Source organism: Mixophyes fleayi, chromosome 1 (genome assembly GCF_038048845.1).
Source record: "Mixophyes fleayi isolate aMixFle1 chromosome 1, aMixFle1.hap1, whole genome shotgun sequence".
NCBI lineage: Eukaryota > Metazoa > Chordata > Amphibia > Anura > Limnodynastidae > Mixophyes > Mixophyes fleayi.
The window spans coordinates 12,004,045-12,029,508 of NC_134402.1; the positions used below are offsets into that span (position 1 = coordinate 12,004,045).

Sequence of the window (25,464 nt, forward strand, 5' to 3'; positions counted from 1 at the left end):
AAGTGCCCTTTAACTTGGTCTATTTTTGTGTTTGAATACAGATTATTTATGTGACTTACTGGTCAGTTGTGGATCCTCCGGTATAAATATCTGAAACACAAGTGTTTCTTTGGCACAGGAGAGCTGGCACAGGTGGCGTTTATACTAACGTGGCATTAGCTTCTGTGTCACCAAGCCAAGCACTGGATTCTAATATAATATGTTCCTATGTACGGGTTAGGCCAGGGCTTTTTTTGTTTTATAATATCGAGCAGAAGTCAAAACATAAAAGTAGGAAAATTAAATACATCTGAGACCTTTCCCACAGAACCTGTATTATGTGGAGGGAGCGTCCCAGTCCAAGATGCGTCAACCTCATAGGTGCTGGCAGACGACAGTAATGGCTGCAACGGAGAGGGATGCTTGGCACAGGTGGATGGGCGTTTTCATGGCATTAATGCTTGGCCGTCGATCTGCAATCTAAAATGAAGAGCTCAGTGATGCAACTGCAGGAACTCCTCTCTCTCTCCCCCTTTCCTTCTCTCTCTCTCCTTCTCTTTCTCTCTCTTCTTCTCTCTCCCTCTCTCTCTTCTTCTCTCTCTCCCTCTCTTCTTCTCTCTCCCTCTCTCTCTTCCCTTCTCTCTCCCTCTCTCTCTTCCCTTCTCTCTCCCTCCCTCCTTCTCTCTCTCTCCCTCTCTCTCTTCCCTTCTCTCTCCCTCTCTCTCTCCTTCTCTCTCTCTCTCCCTCTCTTCTTCTTCTTCTTCTCTCTCCCTCTCTCTCTTCTTCTCTCTCCCTCTCTCTCTTCCCTTCTCTCTCCCTCCCTCCTTCTCTCTCTCTTCCCTTCTCTCTCCCTTCCTCCTTCTCTCTCTCTCTCTCCCTCTCTCTCTTCCCTTCTCTCTCCTTCCCTCTCTCTCTTCTCTCTCTCCCTCTCTCTCCTTCTCTCTCTCTCTCTCTCTCTCCCTCTCTCTCCCTCTCTCTCTTCTCCCTCTCTCTCTCTCTTCTCTCTCTCCCTCTTTCTCTCTCTTTCTCTCTCCCTCTCTCTCTTCTCCCTCTCTCCCTCTCCTCTCTCTCCCCCTCTCTCTCTCTACCTCTTTCTCTTCTCTCTCTCCCTCCCCCTCTCTCTCCTTCTCTCTCTCCATCTCTCCCTCTTTCTCTTCTCTCTCTCCCTCTCTCTCTCTCTCCCTCTCTCCCCCTGTCTCTCTCTCCCTCTCTCTCTTCTCTCTCTCCCTCCCCCTCTCTCTCCTTCTCTCTCCCTCTCCTCTCTCTCCCTCTTTCTCTTCTCTCTCTCCCTCTCCCTCTCTCTCCTTCTCTCTCTCCCCGTCCGCCCCACTTTCTCACAGGACTACAGAATCAGCACATAAATGATAATATTAATCTATGAAGAACAACAGGGAAGATAGTGCAGGTATTTTAAAATGTACAAAAAACTACCTCGGCAGTGCATATGTTATTACAATCTGCTTCTATTTTTTAGATCACAAGAGGAGTGCAAATCTTTGCAGCTACTGATAAGAGGAGGGGGCGAATCTGGGTGTTCCTTGCGAGCCCATGAATGCTCCTCAAACTGAGCCCACGTCATATTGTATTGCTGGAAGGAATATTTAAATGATATGCAAAGTGGTGGAGATGGTGTAATTACAGAGGGGTTATGGGTTAATAGGTAGCCGCACAGCCTCGCGAGCCCCACAAAAGGGCATACACTTGGGCAACAGCATATTAGCTTTTTTATTTACAATGCACTATGTCACCCTTCTTGACTTAACAGTCAGCTGGATTGTCTTTCCTGGGTGTTGTGATGCGCGCACCTTTACTTGGGGTATCCTGTTATTGCGTGGTCCCCCGTTTGCCGTTGCCCTCCTCTACTGCTCCGGCATTGGCGTGAGTTTGTCATCCGCCACCAGGGGGTCTCTTGAATACTCAGGGATTTAAATCACAGTTACCGTGCGGTGGCCACTAGTGGCAGTGCAGTGCAAGTGCACATAAATATTGGGCGCCGGGACATCTCAGTTCAAAATAGGACAAAACTTTATTGCACTCAGCTTCCTTCAGCACAATAATCGTAACAGTTACAGATAAAGGTGCAAGACAACTCCAAATCCTACTCCACACTTAACAGTGGTAAGAAAAAACTAGCAGTTCACGTACCCGGTATCAAAATAACTGCGCAGGGATATACGGTGTAATGAATCCAGTTAATAAGTCCAGATCTGGTACCTCCTACCTCCAGGGCTCAGTGAGCATTGTATTTGTTTGATAGTTATTATTATTATCGTAGATTTGTAAGGCAACACAGTGTTCCGCAGCACCGTACAGTAGGGAAAACAGGACACATATAAAACAGGGACATATAAGGTAGACAAAATAAATGCAGACATGAAAACAGAGGGTATGGAGGACCCTGCTCATTACAGAGCTTACATTCTAAGTGGAAGAGGGCACCGCTGAAACAAGAGGAGCGAGTGTGGCTCATAGTGGAGTTTGGAATAGCTGTGAGGGTGCAATAATGTGAATAGAATCATCGGGGATAAGGTCACCTCTAAAATAGAGATGGGTTTTCAGAGAGTCTAAAGATTTGAAGGCTGTGGAAAAAGCCTGATGGCAAATGGTAGGGAATTCCATAAGTGGGGAGCAGCACGGGAGAAGTCTTATAAGCCTGTGATATGGCAGCAGTGAGAACACAAGCAATGATTGATTTGTACACTGCAAGTTGGGGCTCAAAAAATGGCAAATGTTTCCCAAGTTAGTTTGATTACAAGAAACAGACAAATACTGTATGGAAGAGTCAGTCATATATACAACTTCTGCCGCAAACGAGGCATAGTATTTGTTTTTTAGGACACAATCCACCGTGCTGAATATAGAAGCGCAGAATTGCGTGCCCCCTTAAATGACTCTCTAACAAGTCAAATCATTCCTACCAACGCACAACTTCTAACATGTAATACAATGGCGCTGAATCCCTGGAGCGGTACTTACAGAAAGGAATGTCATCTGAAAACATTTTATCTCTTATTTTGTAGAAATGAAACGTTTTGACGGTAAGGTGATTGGCACGCCATTGGCAATTTTTCCCTGATGTGTTATTTATCTGTATACATATCTTATATCTACAAGCAATGTATGTCTTTTGTTTTCTGTAAACTGTGTATGAAACTAACCCAGTGCTGCCTAGAGTGTGCTGGGCATGAAACCACTCTCAATCATCACAGATATATCCTTTTACACAACACATATAATGTGATCATCATGTAAATCTTCCGACTGTGTCCACTAAAATTGTCTTGATTACTCAGAACCATTTTCTTCTACCATAATAACCAGGTGGGCCATGCGGAAAACATGATCTACAAGTCATTGCACTGCCTGTGCTCCCCCTCATCGATGTTTCCATTATTCATGTTTTGTCAGTGGCAAGAGCACATTAACCAGAGGGCTATTGTGGATTCACTTATCTCCTGAAATAATCTGTGCTGGGGTGAGCGTTCAAATCATTTGATTGGCTACAAGATGCCCTATCCCCACCCACTTCAAAGGTGAGCGTAAGAACTGATAATAAAAAAAGAGTTGGAGACTAGTCAAACAATACATGAAACATTTTGACCATTAAATGTACAATAATTTCCAATAGTCTGTGTTTAATCTGTAACCTAATGTAAAAATGCTGTTAACTCCAGATAATTATCTCAGTCCAGCTGATTGCATTTGGAATTTTTTATTCCGTATCGCTTGCACCAGCTAAAGGGCAGATGTGAGTGCCCAGTGATTGTGATGATGGATGTGTATGCATGATGGAACAGGTGCTTGCAATTAATGCAATTAAAATATATAATTTTTTTTAATGTATTTTTATTAATGATTATAGTATTAAGTGGTGTTAATGTATTTCATTTTATTTCATATACCAGCGTACATGCATGCAATTCCCGTCTGATTTTAAAAGAACGCAAATTGTGTTCACTTTGATTAATCAGGCCCTATATTATTTGTATCTTATATATATGTATATAATGAGCTGGTACTACAGTATATAATACCTGTATTAATCATTGAGTTCATATAAACACTACATATTTTCCATTATTGTTGCTGCATAGGTCTGCTAATGATACTGAATTTTACAAATTAACATTGGTCTGTAATTAACAGTTTCCTTGATTGTAGACCTCATTTGAGTTGCTGTACTTACAAAACACTGAAATAATTGAGACTATTTAAAAAGATTTAAAACTTTTTATATCTATCTTTTATCATATCAAATCAGATATAGATATTTAAGAGCGGCACCATAACTAGAGATGCTCAGGTTCGGTTCCTCGAGAACCGAACACACCTGAACTTAGCATATCCGAGTACGGCTCGGTATCTTCGCGCTTTTTCGGAATCGAAAACGAGGCAAAACGTCATCATTACGTCATCAGATCTCGGATCTCGGGAGTTTTGAAATCTATAAATACCGCCCTCCACGGCGATCTAGCGCCATTTGAAAGAGGGACACAGAAGGGGTAGCAAAGTGTGTAGGGCAGTTGGGCAGCAACATAGATAGAATTGAAAGAGGAGGGTGGTAGCAGTGTTCAAAAAAGTCTACTGTGACATTTGGGAGAGCTCCATTGCTAATTCTCATTGCTGAAAAATACAAATACTAGTGCTGGCTTGGTGTAATTCTACAGTCACATCCTTCTGTGTTATATAGGTAACACACAAAGAGGAGAGCTACACTGCTAATTATCATTGCAGAAAAATACAAATACCAGTGCTGACTTGGTGTAATTCTACAGTCACATCCTTCTGTGTTATATAGGTAACACACAAAGAGGAGAGCTCCATTGCTCTATTGCTAATTGTCATTGCTGGAATGCAAATACTAAGCCTAAGGCGGGTGGGAGGGAGGGCCCAAGGACAATTCCATCTTGCACCACTTTTCTTTTCTGCCACTGCTGTGTGGCAATGTGTCCTAGATGTGGTAGGAACTGCCGTGTGTTTGTGTCATTGCTCTGTCGCTTACCATCCAGCCAGGTCGCTGCAGTATTTGTCCGAAAGTGTATGAAAATAATATTTTGACCTGTGAGGTGGTCAACATTGACTGCAAATGACTTAAAATTAGAGTTATTGAGGTTAATAATAATGTAGGATCAAATAAAAGGGCAAAGTTATGTGATTTTAGCATATTTTAGCAATTTTTCTAAAAAAATACAGATCCAAAACCAAAACACATGAGGGCGGTTTTGCCAAAACCAAAACACGAAGCTAATCCAGATCCAAAACCAAAACCACTTCACGGGGGTCAGTGAGCATCTCTAACCATAACAGCTGTGAGGAGGGACGGCAGAGGTTGAGAACGTCTTGGCCGCAGCAATCCTGCGGACAATCCTATTTGCCCTGCAGTCTGTCATGAATGTGGTTTGAAATCTTTTCTTGCCCCCTGACAAATAGTGTTACTTGCTGATGTTGTGACTTTGCATCAATGTCAAATCCAAACATTACTCCGGATCCAGGTTCTGTGAAACTGGAAGCCCAGGATCAGTGACCTCTTTCCACGCTCCTATAAAAACAATACTTCTAACCCCTAATATACTTTAGGGAAGCAATTTGATGTGAGATTTGTTATTGTAGTTACATAATCAGGTTGAAAATCAAGAGTGGTCCATCAATTGTAACCTTTCCTAATTGTGTTGATCCAGAGGAACCAAAACCTAGTCTCACAGGGGAGAAACATTCCTTTCCTGACACCAAAAAAGGCAGTTGGATAAGTTTCATGCATCAATTAACCCCCATACTGCCCTGTACTAATTGTAGCTGCAGATATTATTTCTGGTAAGAGAGACATCCAATCGATTTTTATATTTTGCCGGGAAATTTGCCATCGGCTCTTCGTGTGGTAAACAATTTGACATCTTAACTGCCTTTACAGTAAAGAACCCTTCCTATGTTAATATTGAAACCTTTCTTTCATTTGCAGCTGATAACCCGTTATCTACTGTATGGTCCTCAGTATGAAAAGTTTGCTGGACAAATGTCCGTATGGACCTTGTTTGTTTTATTGATATTAATTAGGTCACCACCAGCTCGCTGTTCTCCAACGTAATCAGACCAAGTTTTCTAATGTCTCTATGTAACTTGACTCTTCCATTCTCTTTTATGAAGATATCATCAGCTTCTGAATCTTCTAACGTTCTGTTATGTCATTCGTACAGAGATGTGTCTATAACTGTGCCTCATATAAAATATAGGGTCTAAGTACTGACTTAATGTGAATAGTAGGTTTGTACGACGTGCAATTATCCCACTTTATATGCATCCCAGAAGTTTATCGGCCTTTGCAGCCACAGCCTGGCACTGTGTGCTAATTTCAGTATTTAGCCTTGTCTAATACACAATAGCCCTATAATCTCACCCACGTCCACGTTATCACCAATTTCAAAGGGTGGATGTCACCGAAAAGCAGAGTCCATTCTTGATACATGTGAGGAGCTGCCTTTGATGTAAAAATAGCATAAATACGATGAGACAGCTATGAAGAGTACATAATGTTATGTACACGAGATATGGATGGAATTAAATGCACATGAGCAGATGATATTCAGTAGCGGAATAATACATATAAATCAGTTTATAAATAGAGAGATCTGTCTTTTGAACATCAATCAGATCTGGCAGAGGGGTAGAGATGTCTTTTGAACATGGGTGATCAATCAGATCTGGCAGAGGGGTAGAGAGGTTAGAACACGGCCACTTGGATAACTCTTTTCATGCAAAATGCTTGTATGTTACTAAATCTGGATCAGTATAAAAAGATGAAAACAAAAAGCAGAAGAAATCATTTAAAAGGTGAATGTGTAGGCAGTAGCATAGCTAGGTGAGATTACTATACCACACCTACACCACACAGTCACCACCTTCATACCTACCTAATTTCCATACCTTTGCCCTAGCTGCTTAACTATCTAGGGGTTCCTGCAATCTGCCTCTTCTTTACTCGCTTATCATCATCATCATCATCACCATTTATTTATATAGCGCCACTGATTCCGCAGCGCTGTACAGAGAACTCATTCACATCAGTCCCTGCCCCATTGGAGCTTACAGTCTAAATTCCCTAACACACACACACTGACACACACAGACAGACAGACAGAGACAGAGAGAGACTAGGGTCAATTTTGATAGCAGCCAATTAACCTACCAGTATGTTTTTGGAGTGTGGGAGGAAACCGGAGCACCCGGAGGAAACCCACGCATCCTTATCTTGTGTCTCCAGAAGGTCCCCTTTTGCATTACCCCTTGTATTCTGTTACCCCTCTCCTGCCTTTACCCCTTGTCTCCTACCTGTCACTCTTAGGACTGTCCCTTCTGTCTCCACAATGTCCCTTCAAGTCTATACTTTTTGTTTCATCCATTCCCCTCCTGCTTTGCACAGTGATGTGTTATTTCTCTTGCTTGTCTCCCGTGTCTTTTTTGTTCCCCCTACTTTTCTCTCCCTCCTTCTTTTTTATATCTGTCTTCCATGTCGGATGCTAGTTCCACTTGCTCCCCACCATTCACCAGAAGCACCATAAGATACTTGTAAAATCCCATGTGAGCGCTGTGTGATGTAATGCTTCTGTGTCTTTAAGAATGGGGAAAAGAAACAGGAGACAAATAAGGGGTCAAGGCCGAACTACTGCATTGCAGAGTCACACTTTTGCACTTCCTAATTACCTCTGCTCTGAGGAATGGGTGATTGATGCAAAGGGGCAGGGTCAGTGATGTCACAGCAGCTCAACTGAGTGCAGTGTTTCACCAGTCAGATCCCATTATACCACTGCCCTGATAGTGGAGGAGGAACGCACGCTTTCTGTAATTGTGGAGAGAGTCTAAGGCTTGGTACACCCTACAGGAAATTTCTCCCAATACGATACCAATAGCGATTTTACCAACGACTAAAGTCCCGATGAGAATGCCGATTCATACGTACACACTATAGATACTTGACACGATTGCAGCACTGCAATGGAATGTCAGTGTAAAGCTGAAAAATACATGGGCAGTCATCTGAACGATTTCCATCCTCAGAAATTTTTACAAGAGGTTGACATATTTCCATAGTTTTGCTGTGCTTTCCCCGAGCGCTGTGATCTCTTACAAAGGATGCTGGGATATGTGGCATGTATGAGCCGCTGCTTCTGACCTCTTAAATCTGAAATCTGTAATGCCAATGTATTAGATACTTATTTACATTGCTTCAATTGGCAAAAGTGTTGTGGTATTTAATTCTATGAGAATGGCCTCTTAGATAGAATATGAGTAATTTACATGTAAAAAATTAGGTAAAATGTCAAATAAACGTAGGGAGCAGTGGAATCATCTAGAACAGTGATGGGCAAACTAATGTACTTCAAGGACCGCATTTGTGGCTATCCAACCTCCAAAAGGGCTGCACAATATCCTTAATTTCAAAACAACTACAGCACCCCAACTTCACTCATCCCAAAATGCAAACACATACTCCTCACATGCTCCAAAATTCAACTACATGCCTCTCAGATTTGCCACTTGATTCAAAATAGCCACACATGCCCTCAGACGACCAAACTTGCCCACATGTGTTCTAAAACTCCCCCACATACCACTCAGACCTCCCCACATACCGCCCATGCCACTCAGTGGTCCTCACAGCTACTCCACACTGTACCTGTAATCACCAACTGCCCAGAGCCAGGAACTAGCACTGTACCTGTAATCACCAACTGCCCAGAGAAAGGAACTAGCGCTGTACCTGTAACTACCAACTGCCCAGAGCCAGGAACTAGCACTGTACCTGTAATCACCAACTGCCCACAGCAAGGAACTAGCGCTGTACCTGTAACTACCAACTGTCCAGAGCCAGGAACTAGCACTGTACCTGTAATCACCAACTGGATAGAGCAAGAAACTAGCATTGTACCTGTAACTACCAACTGCCCAGAGCCAGGAACTAGCACTGTACCTGTAATCCTTAACTGCCCAGAGCAAGGAACTAACACTGTACCTGTAATTACCAAGTAACCAGAGTTAGGAACTAGCACTGTACCTGTAATTACCAACTGACCACAGCCAGGAACTAGCGCTGTACCTGTAATCACCAACTGCCCAGAGCAAGGAACTAGCACTGTACCTGTAATCACCAACTGCCAAGAGCAAAGAACTAACACTGTACCTGTAATCACCGACTACCCAGAGCCAGGAACTAGCACTGTACCTGTAATCATTAACTGTTCAGAGCCAGGAACTAGCGCTGTACCTGTAATTACCAACTGCCCAAAGCAAGGAACTAGCACTGTACCTGTAACTACCAACTACCCAGAACCAAGAACTAGCACTGTACCTGTAATCACCAACTGTTCAGAGCCAGGAACTAGCACTGTACCTGTAATCACCAACTGTTCAGAGCCAGGAACTAGCACTGTACCTGTAATCACCGACTACCCAGAGCCAGGAACTAGCACTGTACCTGTAATTACCAACTGACCAGAGCCAGGAACTAGCGCTGTACCTGTAATTACCAAATGCCCAAAGCAAGGAGCTAGCACTGTACCTGTAACTACCAACTACCCAGAGCCAGGAACTAGCACTGTACCTGTAATCACCAACTGTTCAGAGCCAGGATCTAGCACTGTATCTGTAATTACCAACTGCCCAGAGCCAAGAGCTAGCACTGTACCTGTAATCACCAAATGCCCAGAGCAAGGAACTAGCACTGTACCTGTAATCACCAACTACCCAGAGCCAGGAACTAGCACTGTACCTGTAATCCCCAACTGTTCAGAGCCAGGAACTAGCACTGTATCTGTAATCACCAACTGTTCAGAGCCAGGAACTAGCACTGTACCTGTAATCACCAACTGTTCAGAGCCAGAAACTAGCACTGTATCTGTAATCACCAACTGCCCAGAGCCAAGAGCTAGCACTGTACCTGTAATCACCAACTACCCAGAGTCAAGAACTAGCACTGTGCCTGTAATCACCGACTGCCCAGAGCCAAGAACTAGCACTGTACCTGTAATCACTGACTGCGCAGAGCAAGGAACTAGCACTGTACCTGTAATCACCAACTACCCAGAGCCAGGAACTAGCACTGTACCTGTAACTACCAACTACCCAGAGCCAAGAACTAGCACTGTACCTGTAATCACCGACTGCCCAGAGCAAGGAACTAGCACTGTACCTGTAATCACCAACTACCCAGAGCCAAGAACTAGCACTGTACCTGTAATCACCAACTACCCAGAGCCAAGAACTAGCACTGTACCTGTAATCACCAACTACCCAGAGCCAAGAACTAGCACTGTACCTGTAATCACCGACTGCCCAGAGCCAGGAACTAGCACTGTACCTGTAACTACCAACTACCCAGAGCCAAGAACTAGCACTGTACCTGTAACTACCAACTACCCAGAGCCAAGAACTAGCACTGTACCTGTAATCACCGACTACCCAGAGCCAAGAACTAGCACTGTACCTGTAATCATTAACTGCCCAGAGCAAGGAACTAACACTGTACCTGTAATTACCAAGTAACCAGAGTTAGGAACTAGCACTGTACCTGTAATTACCAACTGACCACAGCCAGGAACTAGCGCTGTACCTGTAATCACCAACTGCCCAGAGCAAGGTACTAGCACTGTAGCTGTAATCACCAACTGCCAAGAGCAAGGAACTAACACTGTACCTGTAATCACCGACTACCCAGAGCCAGGAACTAGCACTGTACCTGTAATCATTAACTGTTCAGAGCCAGGAACTAGCGCTGTACCTGTAATTAGCAACTGCCCAAAGCAAGGAACTAGCACTGTACCTGTAACTACCAACTACCCAGAACCAAGAACTAGCACTGTACCTGTAATCACCAACTGTTCAGAGCCAGGAACTAGCACTGTACCTGTAATCACCAACTGTTCAGAGCCAGGAACTAGCACTGTACCTGTAATCACCGACTACCCAGAGCCAGGAACTAGCACTGTACCTGTAATCACCAACTGTTCAGAGCCAGGAACTAGCACTGTACCTGTAATCACCGACTACCCAGAGCCAGGATCTAGCACTGTATCTGTAATTACCAACTGCCCAGAGCCAAGAGCTAGCACTGTACCTGTAATCACCAACTGCCCAGAGCAAGGAACTAGCACTGTACCTGTAATCACCAACTACCCAGAGCCAGGAACTAGCACTGTACCTGTAATCCCCAACTGTTCAGAGCCAGGAACTAGCACTGTATCTGTAATCACCAACTGTTCAGAGCCAGGAACTAGCACTGTACCTGTAATCACCAACTGTTCAGAGCCAGAAACTAGCACTGTATCTGTAATCACCAACTGCCCAGAGCCAAGAGCTAGCACTGTACCTGTAATCACCAACTACCCAGAGTCAAGAACTAGCACTGTGCCTGTAATCACCGACTGCCCAGAGCCAAGAACTAGCACTGTACCTGTAATCACTGACTGCGCAGAGCAAGGAACTAGCACTGTACCTGTAATCACCAACTACCCAGAGCCAGGAACTAGCACTGTACCTGTAACTACCAACTACCCAGAGCCAAGAACTAGCACTGTACCTGTAATCACCGACTGCCCAGAGCAAGGAACTAGCACTGTACCTGTAACTACCAACTACCCAGAGCCAAGAACTAGCACTGTACCTGTAATCACCGACTGCCCAGAGCCAGGAACTAGCACTGTACCTGTAACTACCAACTACCCAGAGCCAAGAACTAGCACTGTACCTGTAATCACCGACTGCCCAGAGCAAGGAACTAGCACTGTACCTGTAACTACCAACTACCTAGAGCCAAGAACTAGCACTGTACCTGTAATCACCGACTACCCAGAGCCAAGAACTAGCACTGTACCTGTAATCACTAACTGCTCAGAGCAAGGAACTAACACTGTACCTGTAATTACCAAGTAACCAGAGTTAGGAACTAGCACTGTACCTGTAATTACCAACTGCCCAGAGCCAGGAACTAGCGCTGTACCTGTAATCACCAACTGCCCAGAGCCAAGAACTAGCACAGTGCCTGTAGTCATCAACATGCCAGAGACAGAAACAAACACAGTGTCTGTATCCATGGATCTACACCAACAGCTTCAATTGTTATTCTGCTTTTTTATGCATCGAGCATCCCCCACACCTCTTACAATGAAGGGTTATCTTTACCCTGAGTTATTTATTTCTATTATGATCTCCACAATGTTCAAGGCTGCGTAATATGGCAATGCTATATAAATAAAATTTAATAAAAATAAACACAATTCAGCTGTTTTCTCTTCATTTTGTACAATAATTTTATTATTATTATTATTATTATTAATTATTATTATTATTATTATTACCAAATTTGGATAGGTTTAGGATTGTTTTTTACATTTATTGACTTCTTTTTAATATTGTTTACTACTGGCAGGATGTTGTTTGTAATCTTTGGGGTTTTATATTTTTATTAATGCTATGTGGTTTGAATGAGGGTGTGGAGGTTTCTTTAACATTTTTTTTTTTTAACTACAGGTCGCAGCAAGCCATGGGTGTCAGCTCATGTTAACACTTGTGGTTCTCCAAGTGCCAGCATGCCATGGCTATGCTGGTGCTTGTAGTTATACAAGTGTGAGAGGGGCAGTGTAGGAGGACAGCGTGAGAGGGGCAGTGGAGGGGGACAGCGTGACGGAGGAGGACAGCGTGACAGAGGAGGAGGACAGCGTAAGAGGGGCAGTGGAGGGGGACAGCGTGAGAGAGGAGGGGGACAGCGTGACAGTGGAGGGGGACAGCGTGAGAGAGGGCAGAGGAGGGGGACAGCGTGAGAGGGTCAGTGGAGGGGGACAGCGTGACAGAGGAGGGGGACAGCGTGACAGAGGGCAGAGGAGTGGGGACAGCATGACAGAGGGCAGAGGAGGAGGACAGCGTGAGAGGGAGCAGCGTGAGAGGGCAGAGGGGGCAGCGTGAGAGAGGGCAGAGGAGGGGGACAGTGTGAGAGGAGGCAAAGGAGGGGGACAGCGTGAGAGTGGGCAGAGGAGGGGGACAGCGTGAGAGGGGGCAGAGGAGGGGGGCAGCGTGAAAGGGGGCAGCGTGAGAGGGCAGAGGGGGCATCGTGAGAGAGGAGAGAGTGTCTGGATGCAGAGGGGGGCAGAGTGTCTGGATGCAGAGGGGGCGGAGTGTCTGGGGGCAGAGGGGACATTTTTACATATAACTAAATAAGTATTTCTGTCCTGACCTAAATACTTATTACAATTTTTGACCCAACTACTTCTAAAACAGGACTGCTCAGTAATTATTATGGAGGGGTGCCTTGAAAAAATTATGGAGACTCTAATGGTGCCGCGAACCATCGCCCAGTGTTGTAGGAAGAGCCATAATGCTTTCAGCACTGGGCTGGTTGTTACTAGATGGGGGCCCACTCGTTTTTTAGCGGACTCCGCTCCCTAGGGAGACCAGCCCAGCGCTAAACAGTCTGGGGTTGGTTGTCATTATGGTAGGGGGAACCATGTCGCGTGTCCCCCTGCTATAGTGCCACTAGCCCAGTTGGATTGCCTAGTGCTGCTTGCAGGGAAACCCCCATGTAAAATTGTATGTGGGCATTATTGGGTACAGTGAGTGTGCATGTGGGCATTACTGGGTACAGTGAGTGTGTATGTGGATATTACTGGGTACAGTGAGTGTGTATGTGGATATTACTGTGTACAGTGAGTGTGTATGTGGATATTACTGGGTACAGTGAGTGTGTATGTGGATATTACTGGGTACAGTGAGTGTGTATGTGGATATTACTGGGTACAGTGAGTGTGTATATAGGCATTGCTGGGTACAGTGAGTGTGTATGTGGATATTACTGGGTACAGTGAGTGTGTATGTGGATATTACTGGGTACAGTGAGTGTGTACGTGGGAATAGTGAGCTCTTTCCTTAACATCAGTAGTCCCTCTGTGTTGGAGACAAAAGCCAGTAGCTGGATAGAGATCTACAGACCCCGTGACATGCTGCGCTGCAGCTGGGTAGTGGGTACCCCTGGCACATTTATTGCCCATACATCTACTAAACAGCATCACAGACTGTAACCAGCATAAGAAGTAACAGGCTGTAATATTGTTGATGATGGTTCTCTCTCAGCCGCATAAAGACACATTGTGAGATCTTGTAGGTGACCGGACCTTATCTCATTAGCTGCCTGCATATAACACTCAGATAGTATGTGCTACTGTTGTTTATTTACTATAATCGTTGGCTTTAGAACTGACTTAGTATTGTCACAATATAAATGTTTGCTGTTGACATCATCAAGGATTACAGTAACTGTTATCCTGGGGAACAGACTTATTATCTCCCCAGCACTTGTACCTGTTACACATCGGTTACATGTGACTGTGATAGACAAAGGGGAGGACACAGAAATCTAAAATCCTGCAAAACATCCAAGTGCACGAAGCAAAAAGTGTCTTCCCCATAGCTGTTAAGAACCGTATGTATTGGTAATCTCATTAAAATGAACCTATTTATATTAGGGATGAGCGCACTCGGATTTATGAAATCCGAGCCCACCCGAACGTTGCCGATCCGAGTCGGATCCGAGACAGATCCGGGTATTGGCGCCAAATTCAAATCTGAAACTGAGGCTCTGACTCATAATCCCGCTGTCGGATCTCGCGATACTCGGATCCTATAAATTCCCCGCTAGTCGCCGCCATCTTCACTCGGGCATTGATCAGGGTAGAGGGAGGGTGTGTTAGGTGGTCCTCTGTCCTGGTAAATCTCGTGCTGTGCTGTTTAGTTCTGTGCTGTGCTGTGCTGTGCTGTGCTGTGTTCTGCAGTATCAGTCCAGTGGTGCTGTGTGCTGTGCTCTGTCCTTCTGAGGTCAGTGGTGCTGCTGGGTCCAGTGCTGTGTCCTGTTCAGTCCAGTGGTGCTGTGTCCTGTGCTCTGTGCTTCTAAGGGCATAGTTATTTCCCCAATATTCCCCTGTGTTTAAAAAAATAAAAAAAAGTTATTTAAAAAAATACCAAAAACTAATTTAATTTTTTTTAATTACCACAAAATTTGCACAACCAATCCTGCAGTATAAGCCCATTGGTACTGCAATATTACCAAGTTCACACATTCAGCAGTAAAAGTCCAGTGGTACTGCAATATTACAAAGTTTACACATTCTGCAGTATCAGTCCAGTGGTGCTGTGTCCTGTGCTCTGTCCTGCTGAGTTCCGTAGTGCTGCTGGGTCCTGCGCCGTGTCCTGTTCAGTCCAGTGGTGCTGTGTCCTGTGCTCTGTGCTTCTAAGGGCATAGTTATTTCCCCATTATTCCCAAGTTTTTAAAAAATAAAAAAAAAGTAAAAAAAAAATTACAATTAAAAATTAAAAAAAAAATATATATAATTATAACCAAATTTGCAAAACCAATCCAGCAGTATAAGTCCATTGGTACTGCAATATTACAAAGTTCACACATTCTGCAGTATCAGTCCAGTGGTGCTGTGTCCTGTGCTCTGTCCTGCTGAGTTCCGTAGTGCTGCTGGGTCCTGTGCCGTGTTCAGGGTTTTTAATATATATTGTGGTGACCCACTCCTCTACGCAGTCCAGGTACATTTATTGGTGCGAATCATACAAGTTGATGGTTTTCTTATTATATATCTTGTGGTGACCCACTCCTCTACGCAGTCCAGGTACATTTATTGGTGCGATTCATAAAAGTTCAGGGTTTTTAAGATATTGTGGTGACCCACTCCTCTACGCAGTCCAGGTACATTTATTGGTGCGAATCATAAAAGTTCAGGGTTTTTAATATATATTGTGGTGACCCACTCCTCTACGCAGTCCAGGTACATTTATTGGTGCGAATCATAAAAGTTCAGGGTTTTTAATATATATTGTGGTGACCCACTCCTCTACGCAGTCCAGGTACATTTATTGGTGCGATTCATAAAAGTTCAGGGTTTTTAATATATTGTGGTGACCCACTCCTCTACGCAGTCCAGGTACATTTATTGGTGCGATTCATAAAAGTTCAGGGTTTTTAATATATTGTGGTGACCCACTCCTCTACGCAGTCCAGGTACATTTATTGGTGCGATTCATAAAAGTTCAGGGTTTTTAAGATATTGTGGTGACCCACTCCTCTACGCAGTCCAGGTACATTTATTGGTGCGATTCATAAAAGTTCAGGGTTTTTAATATATATTGTGGTGACCCACTCCTCTACGCAGTCCAGGTACATTTATTGGTGCGAATCATAAAAGTTCAGGGTTTTTAATATATATTGTGGTGACCCACTCCTCTACGCAGTCCAGGTACATTTATTGGTGCGAATCATAAAAGTTCAGGGTTTTTAATATATATTGTGGTGACCCACTCCTCTACGCAGTCCAGGTACATTTATTGGTGCGATTCATAAAAGTTCAGGGTTTTTAATATATTGTGGTGACCCACTCCTCTACGCAGTCCAGGTACATTTATTGGTGCGATTCATAAAAGTTCAGGGTTTTTAATATATTGTGGTGACCCACTCCTCTACGCAGTCCAGGTACATTTATTGGTGCGATTCATAAAAGTTCAGGGTTTTTAAGATATTGTGGTGACCCACTCCTCTACGCAGTCCAGGTACATTTATTGGTGCGATTCATAAAAGTTCAGGGTTTTTAATATATATTGTGGTGACCCACTCCTCTACGCAGTCCAGGTACATTTATTGGTGCGAATCATAAAAGTTCAGGGTTTTTAATATATATTGTGGTGACCCACTCCTCTACGCAGTCCAGGTACATTTATTGGTGCGAATCATAAAAGTTCAGGGTTTTTAATATATATTGTGGTGACCCACTCCTCTACGCAGTCCAGAAAGATACCTTGTTGCAACGTTTTGGACTAATAACTATATTGTGAGGTGTTCAGAATACACTGTAAATTAGTGGAAATGCTTGTTATTGAATGTTATTGAGGTTAATAATAGCCTAGGAGTGAAAATAAGCCCAAAAACTTGATTTTTAAACTTTTTATGTTTTTTTCAAAAAAAATCCGAATCCAAAACCTTAAATCCGAACCGAGACCTTTCGTCAAGTGTTTTGCGAGACAAATCCGAACCCCAAAAATAACGAAAATCCGGATCCAAAACACAAAACACGAGACCTCAAAAGTCGCCGGTGCACATCCCTAATTTATATGTATTTATGGAGAGAGGTCTGCTAACTACCTGACGCTACCCATATCGCTGCCTTCGCCAGCAGTGAACACCCCACCCCCCTGACATTATCATTCCCTGGCATTTGCATGGGGAAACCTTTTTAATAAGTATCACGGCAATAGTGTTATTACAGTTATTGCTATCTCTTGATGACGATGGAGAATCACTGAAAGAAATGCGTATTATTTAAATAAAGCAATTCCTTATGTGTAAAAGTTTTTTTTATATTTTTAAGTAATGTTTTGTGTATTGGGGCGAAGGGAGACAAAGCGCCCCAAATAAAATGCCCATTTTCACTGTCAATAGGGCTTTTTCGTCCACGGTGGCTCAGTGGTTAGCACTTCTGCCTTACAGCACTGGGGTGATGAGTTCAATTCCCGACTATGGCCTTATCTGTGTAGAGTTTGTATGTTCTCCCCGTGTTTGCGTGGGTTTCCTCCAGGTGCTGTGGTTTCCTCCCACACTCCAAAAACATACTGGTAGTTTAATTGACGGCTAACAAAATTGACCCTAGTTTGTCTATCTGTGTGTTATGGAATTTAGATTGTAAGCTCCAATGGGGCAGGGACTGATGTGAGTGAGTTCTCTGTACAGCGCTGCGGAATTAGTGGCGCTATATAAATAAATGGTGATGATGATGATTGATTAATTAGCCCCTTAATAATCAACACAGTGAAGAGCTAATTGAAGGGTTTATCCAAAAATATCAACTCATCAATCCAAAACATGGTAAAGTTTGGAACGGAAGAGTGACGGGCGAGCTTGGTCCACAGATGGGGCACATGGAAGCTCTATATACCCCTTTATGCTATTTATACCACAGATATCCCCCGACCTGTGTATTCTCATATACTGACTTTTTCCCTGGCCCCGTATTTTCCTCACACTCTGACGTCTGGCATCCTGACATTTACAACTAGCCTGCTTCATTTCCGAATCACGGAAGGAAACTCATTGTACAGGGTGAGTTCTCATCTGGGGGGGGCACTCAGTCAGCCTTTGAACGTCAAACACAGTAGGCCCTAACCAGTAGCCTCTAGCCCGTCGATCTAACTGCACCTGACCTTAAATTTACAGTCACCTCTGAGCCTACAATTATGTGAGGGCCGGGGCCTGGGAAAAGAGTAACAATTGTGGTAGGAGGGAAAGTGAAGGCTTCAGGAAGCCGGCTAATTGGCGGGTGACTTACCCCACTGTTCCAGCAGCAGTCGGCATGGCCGTGAGGACATAACGCGCTTTCATGAACTCAGCAGCTTCCTGACATCTGCTTCCAATTTACTCCCCAGATCCCGGTGACCTCTTACCTGTTTTGAGGTGAAAATAATTACAAGGAATGACAAGTCTCTTTGTCCCTCAGCTGTGTCTTGTTCCTACCCATAAATCTATCCAGCCGCCACATTGTATTAGACCTGATGGGATTTTCAGATAGTTCCAACGTATTAACTACAGGTCGTGTGTTACATTTGTGCAAGAAATTAAACGTGTCATTCTCCAGCAATTGCTTAACTACATCCTATATCCTTGTCTTGTTCTCCAGTCTTAGGAACGTATTAGGGGATAAATATTGCTCTTAATGTACTGAAGGAATGTGCCCCCGCAGGCCCGTTTTTATGGGAAGCACATGCATCTGATAGGGGTATGAAAGTTTGCATCTTCTGTTGGAAGAGGATGAGCAGATTGGGACGTTCCTGAGGGCAGGCCGTTCATGTCCTTCATACAAAATAAACATTTCGGGTGGTATTCATTAAGGAAAGTAAGGCAAAAAATTAGTAAGTTTTCTCCTAGACAAAACCATGTTACAATGCAAAGGGTGCATATTAGTTATTATTTTGCACAAAAGTTAAACACAGGCTGCTTTTTCATGTAGCACACAATTACTTGATAGCTTTATTTTTACACTGAAATGTAATTTTGATATAGAACATGCCTTACCACAACTATAAATCTGCCATCACATTTTAAATTTACCTCCCTCTCCAATGCAACATGGTTTTGCCAAGGTGCAAAGTTACTCCTTTTTCTTGCTTTACTTTTCTAAATGAATCAGACCCTTCGTTTTCTGGGATGAGATATTAAAACGTGATTCGAGAGTCTTTTCTCTCTGCAAAAGGGTTTGATGATGACAGGTGTTCAGAAGGGAATCTGTATATACAGTGGAGAGTCTTTCATCATCATCATTTATTTTATATAGTGCCAAAATATTCCAAAGCGCTTTACAAATGGGGAAAAACACAGTAAACTAATAAACAATCTGGGTAAAACAGACAAAGAGGTGAGAAGGCCCTGCTCGCAAGCTTACAATCTATGGGACAATGGGAGTTTGATACATGAGTTTAAGTTTACATTTTGTATTTCGGCCCAGCCAGACTACAAAGATAAAAGTGATTAGTAAGTTAAATGATCCCGTCACACAACAATGTTGGCCAGGGGTAGTTGTTTTGTGTGAAATTGTGTTACGGATGGTAATAGGGTAATGTAGTGAGGTTAAGAGGGTGGTTGAGGAATATTATAAGCTTGTCTAAAGAGGTGGGTTTTCAGAGAACGCTTGAAAGTTTGTAGATCAGAGGAGAGTCTTATTGTGCAAGGGAGGGAATTCCATAGAGTGGGTGCAGCCTGAAAAAAGTCCTGTAACCGGGAATGGGAGGATATAATGAGGGTGGATGAGAGACGGCATTTTGACCATTCAGGTAAACGCATCATCTACATGTGCACAATTATGTGTAATATAAAAAGTCAAGCACATGAAATTATCACATCCTATAAAGACAGCCCTGATGTGCCCTCACTCTCACCATTTATTTAAGATGTAGATGCTGATGCAAGCAGTAGTGTAAGGGGGAATAGGAAACATGCAATTTAAATTTAATTTAGAAATCATTATATAGGTATTATTATGTTTCACTATTTGTTGAAATTATTAGTAGTAATATTCACAATATTATTATACTTTATCATTTATATATTCTGTATATATATTACCATTTCTCAAGTCTAATACTTGCACCCCCCAGGATAATCTATCTTCAGCCATCTTACATTTTATGCTAGGATTTTGACTAGGATCTAATTTGTACTTTCTATCTAATATGATTGATCTAGCTGATATTTAAAAAAAACAAAACAAAACAAAACATAATTCATTACGACAAACGTACAGTGCAGGGTTACGCCGAACAGCAAAATGTCAAAGCAGCTTAAGGTCAAATTTCTATTTGAGAAAGCTTTTAACTCTTTCTTTTACTTGTCACCTACATTATAGGAACATGCTACAAACAACAGTTCTCACAGAACAGTGACTATGAAATGATTTTGGTGTCCAGATTTGCGACAATGAGATTAGCTATTATAGGCTGAGCATTACTTTTTGAGTCGTGGCTGATGTTGGTCACATTTTAATCTTGGGATGTATGTAATTTGGAAGTATATGAATTAGTCACGTACATATGTCAAAAGAACAGAGCGGATTACCCTAATTAGCCGTCCCAGGGGCAGTAGGTGCGTGCACCAGACCTCACACGTGTGGAAATTGAATCACCGGGCCCTTACTGAAAGTTAGCAATGGTGCCCGAAAAATGCCTTCTCCACCATGACCTACAGCCACATTGTAATATAAGTACATGACTTGAATAGAAGGTTTCTGTATAAGTTGATTGGGGTAATGCCATACTTGCCAACTGTCCCGGAAAGTCCGGGAGACTCCCGAAATTCGGGTCAGTCTCCCGGACTCCCGCAAGAGCTGGCATTTCTCCCGTATCCCGAAATTCCGTTGTTAAGATGACGCGATTCACTGAGAATCGCGTAATGTTGGCCCCGCCCCCCGTGACAAAACGTCATTTTACTTGTGGGGGTGGGGCCAAAATGACGCGATTCAAGGCGCCCTGACCCCTCCGCCCATTAGTCATGCCCCTCTCCCGGAGGTCGCTTACTGAAAGTAGGCAAGTATGGGTAATGCAGATTATGTCATTCTTTAGTCACTTTTAGGGGCATAATCAATTATGATCCGATCCGCGGTAACGCGCGTTACCGCGAAAAATGCGCAGTACGGCCGTTAATACGGTACCGCATTAACGCGGTTTTTCGTACGCAGCCCTATGGGCTGCGAACGAAAATCCACGTTAATGCGGTACCGCGGATTAGATTCGCGGCCGTTCCGGCGCGATCCCGCGGATCGGGATCGTAATTGAATATGCCCCTTAGCATTTTGTAGATGATACCCGGCTCCCTCAATCAGTGGAGACGGTTATCATCAATGTAAGTTGTTACCTGGCTCCAGTGTGTCCTCCTGGTCTGTCCTCTCTGCTGGCTGCTAGGGGGCCTGAGAACTGCCTGAGCTGACTACAGCAGTGCCTGCAGGATACACAGTGAGATCTGATTGGCTCCTGCAGGCACTGCTGCAGACAGCTCAGTCAGTCCTCACTCTGCGGAGCTCCCTGTGTCACAGCTGGTACAGTCCAGGAGCTCAGGGGCAGGAGAGGGGACATGTGATCTCCTGACCCCACATACAGAGACTCTCTCTCATGGTCTAAAGGTAGGAACAGTGTCATTTACATATACATTAATGTCTGAGTCTGTGGTTACATAGAGTCTCTCTTACAGTGATATAATATTAATTGGGGCACTTATGTGAGGCGTAATATTAATTGGGGAGACTTATGTGAGGCATAATATTAATTGGGGACATTTATGTGATTCAAAACATTAATTAGGGACACTTATGTGAGGTGTAATATTAATTGGGGACACTTATGTGAGGCATAATATTAATTGGGGACACTTATGTGAGGCATAATAATAATTGGGGCACTTATGTGAGGCAAAACATTAATTGGGGACACTTATGTGAGGCGTTATATTAATTGGGGGCACTTATGTGAGGCGTAATATTAATTGGGGGCACTTATGTGAGGCGTAATATTAATTGGGGCACTTATGTGAGGCAAAACATTAATTGGGGACACTTATGTGAGGCGTTATATTAATTGGGGGCACTTATGTGAGGCGTAATATTAATTGGGGGCACTTATGTGAGGCGTAATATATATTGGGGCACTTATGTGAGGCAAAACATTAATTGGGGACACTTATGTGAGGCATAACATTAACTTGGGGCACTTATGTGAGGCATAATGTTAATTGAGACCATAACTGTGCCATACCATGAACTGGAGACACAACTATGTGGCATAATATGAATTGTGGGTACAACTCTATGGCATAACACAAAATGAGGACACTGCCGTTATTATTATATGAATGAATTGAGTACACTACTATGTGGCATATTATATTATTAATATTATGATATTAGCACCATAAAATAATACATAATCACTTATGTATGTATATATATATATATATGTGTATATATATATATATATATATATATATATATATATATATATATATATTTATTACATACACACCTGGCACACCTGGGCTTGACTAGATTTTAGCTGGCATACTGATAGAAGAAGGTTGCCTTCCCCTGCTGTAATTATTTCTAAGCTATACGTATGACACATAGCAGCCATATAGCCAGACAATCTCTAAGTAGCAGATCCACCAAGTGACCGTGATCCTGCTGTATATGTAGCTTAGGTAATGCGTGAAATGTAAACGTCAAAATCACTGACATTAAAAAAAAGCCACTAATTGTTGTGGGGCCTATTCATAAATGGATTATTGATGGGGAATAATGAAGTTATTATACAGAGTACAGAGTATATAGAAGGTAGGGGCCCAGACTGTCCATTCTAGCAACCATGTTGAGAGACACCCGGCTACCTGTACCTTTAAGTATTGCGGATATCAACTCATGATATTGTGTCAGTGAAGAGGACCTGGGGGGAGCAAACCGATGAGCAGGAGAGCAAAGAAGAAGAGAAGCTCATTGCAGCCTTAATGTTATTATTGCAGGGGAAACAGAGAGGGGTTGGGTTGCAGAGAAACATGGGAGGGAGATGTGGAGGGGGGCATCCATTCCAGTGAGGAAGGGGCAATAGTAATGCTAATAGGTGAACTAGAATTTGTTAATAAGGTCTACTCCATCTGTGAGTTGAGACGGAGACCCATGAAATTAGGTATATGTGAAATCAAGCTACTATTGTTTGGCTGGCCAGATTACTGCAGTTACAGTTCCACTTAAGCTTAATGATATGGAATGATAGTTTTGTACTAGTTAGAAAAAATACATTGTGCAGGGTTACAATGAACAGCAGACTTTCCTGATTTTTCATTTTGGTTCATGATGAGAGGGTGGGTGGATCACTGGATCTCCATTGAAGTGCTTCTGGGCATAAAACATTACAGTCATATACAGGGCCGGCGCTACCATTAGGCAGCTGCCTAGGGCGCCGGCCTCTGGGGGGCGGCACTGTGGCCGAGGAGACTGATTATTAAAAAAAACAATTATTAATTAGTTAATTTTAAGTGGGCGGCGCGATCGCCGCCGGGCGGATCGTCCGCCCGCAATATAGGGGTCCTGTAGACCTAAGCGGTGCTGCACTGTAGCACCTGTCAGCGTCAGTAGCGTTCCAGCGTCAGTAGCCTGTCAGCGTCGTGACGTCACGACGCTGCCAGTGTAGAGAGCCGACAGGAGTCTGACAAAAGTAAAGAGAGAGGAAAGAAGCAAGAAACAAGAGGCGGAGAAGAGAATGGAAGAAAAGTGAAGGTGAGTACAGAAAAGGGGGAGAGGTAGTGAAAGTATGGAACAGAGAAACGGAGGGGAGGGTGACAGAAGTATGCTGCAGAGAAACGGAGGGGAGGGTGACAGAAGTATGCTGCAGAGAACCGAGGGGGGAGGAGGAGTGGATGCTACAGTAAAAAGGGAAGGAGGGAAAATGAATGCTACATAAAATGTGTGTGGTGGGGGGAGAATAGATGCTACAGAAAATGTGTGTGGTGGAGAATGGATGCTACATAAAATGTGTGTGGTGGGGGGAGAATGGATACTACATAAAATGTGTGTTGGGGAGAATGGATGCTACAGTAAATGTGTTATGTGGGGGGAGAATGGATGCTACAGAAAATGGGGGGAGAATGGATGCTACAGAAAATGTGTGTGTGTGGGGGGAGAATGGATGCTACAGAATATGTGGGGGGGGGAGAATGGATGCTACAGAAAATGGGGGGAGAATGGATGCTACAGAAAATGTGTGTGTGTGGGGGGAGAATGGATGCTACAGAATATGTGGGGGGGGGAGAATGGATGCTACATAAAATGTGTGTGGTGGGGGGAGAATGGATACTACATAAAATGTGTGTGTGGGGGGAGAATGGATGCTACAGAAAATGTTTGTGGTGGAGAATGGATGCTACATAAAATGTGTGTGTGGGGGGATAATGGAAGCTACAGAATATGTGGGGGGGGAGAATGGATGCTACAGTAAATGTGTGTGTGGGGGGAGAATGGATGCTACAGATAATGGCGGGAGAATGGATGCTACAGAAAATGTGTGTGGTGGGGGGAGAATGGATGCTACAGATAATGGCGGGAGAATGGATGCTACAGAAAATGTGTGTGTGGGGGAAGAATGGATGCTACAGAAAATGGGGGGAGAATGGATGCTACAGAAAATGTGTGTGTGTGGGGGGAGAATGGATGCTACAGAATATGTGGGGGGGGGGGAGAATGGATGCTACATAAAATGTGTGTGGTGGGGGGAGAATGGATACTACATAAAATGTGTGTGTGGGGGGAGAATGGATGCTACATAAAATGTGTGTGTGGGGGGATAATGGAAGCTACAGAATATGTGGGGGGGGGGGAGAATGGATGCTACAGTAAATGTGTGTGTGGGGGGAGAATGGATACTACAGAAAATGTGTGGGGGAGAGAATGGATGCTACAGTAAATGTGTGTGTGGGGGGAGAATGGATGCTACAGATAATGGCGGGAGAATGGATGCTACAGATAATGGCGGGAGAATGGATGCTACAGAAAGTGTGTGTGGGGGGAGAATGGATGCTACAGAAAATGTGGGATTACACTTATAAATGTCCTTAAGTTAGAGACTATAGAGTCTATGTACTAAAATAGTGCCGTGACAAATTGCAGCTATGCAAGGGCATAGGTGACATATGTGAGAATAGCTAGTGGGCAGATGGGCATGTGTGAGAGAAGTTGGTGGGCAGCGGGGTACATGTCAGTCTGTAACAGGTGAGTGATGTAAAGTTTTCTTTTTTTTGTTTGTTTGGTTCTGAAATCTAACATTTAGAGCCTCCACTCTAGATATCCTGTGTTTGCTCCTGGGCAGGAGTGAAGCCTGGACAGCATTCTGCGCCATCTGTGCTGCATCAGACATCTGAACTGCATCCTAGCC

The 25,464-nt window shown here is 43.7% G+C and overlaps 2 long non-coding RNA genes across 2 annotated transcripts in view; one reads left to right on the forward strand and one right to left on the reverse strand.

The window, feature by feature from the left end:
- The window catches only part of LOC142103847 (uncharacterized), a 68,276-nt gene extending 46,815 nt beyond the window's left edge, over positions 1 to 21,461 (reverse strand). Inside the window, exon 1 of the long non-coding RNA XR_012679448.1 lies at positions 21,407 to 21,461. This is a non-coding gene — a long non-coding RNA (uncharacterized LOC142103847). The remainder of the gene's footprint in view (positions 1 to 21,406) is intronic.
- A 99-nt stretch (positions 21,462 to 21,560) lies between these two features.
- LOC142104341 (uncharacterized) overlaps positions 21,561 to 25,464 on the forward strand; it is a 128,651-nt gene continuing 124,747 nt past the window's right edge. The window contains exon 1 of the long non-coding RNA XR_012679563.1: positions 21,561 to 21,671. This is a non-coding gene — a long non-coding RNA (uncharacterized LOC142104341). The remainder of the gene's footprint in view (positions 21,672 to 25,464) is intronic.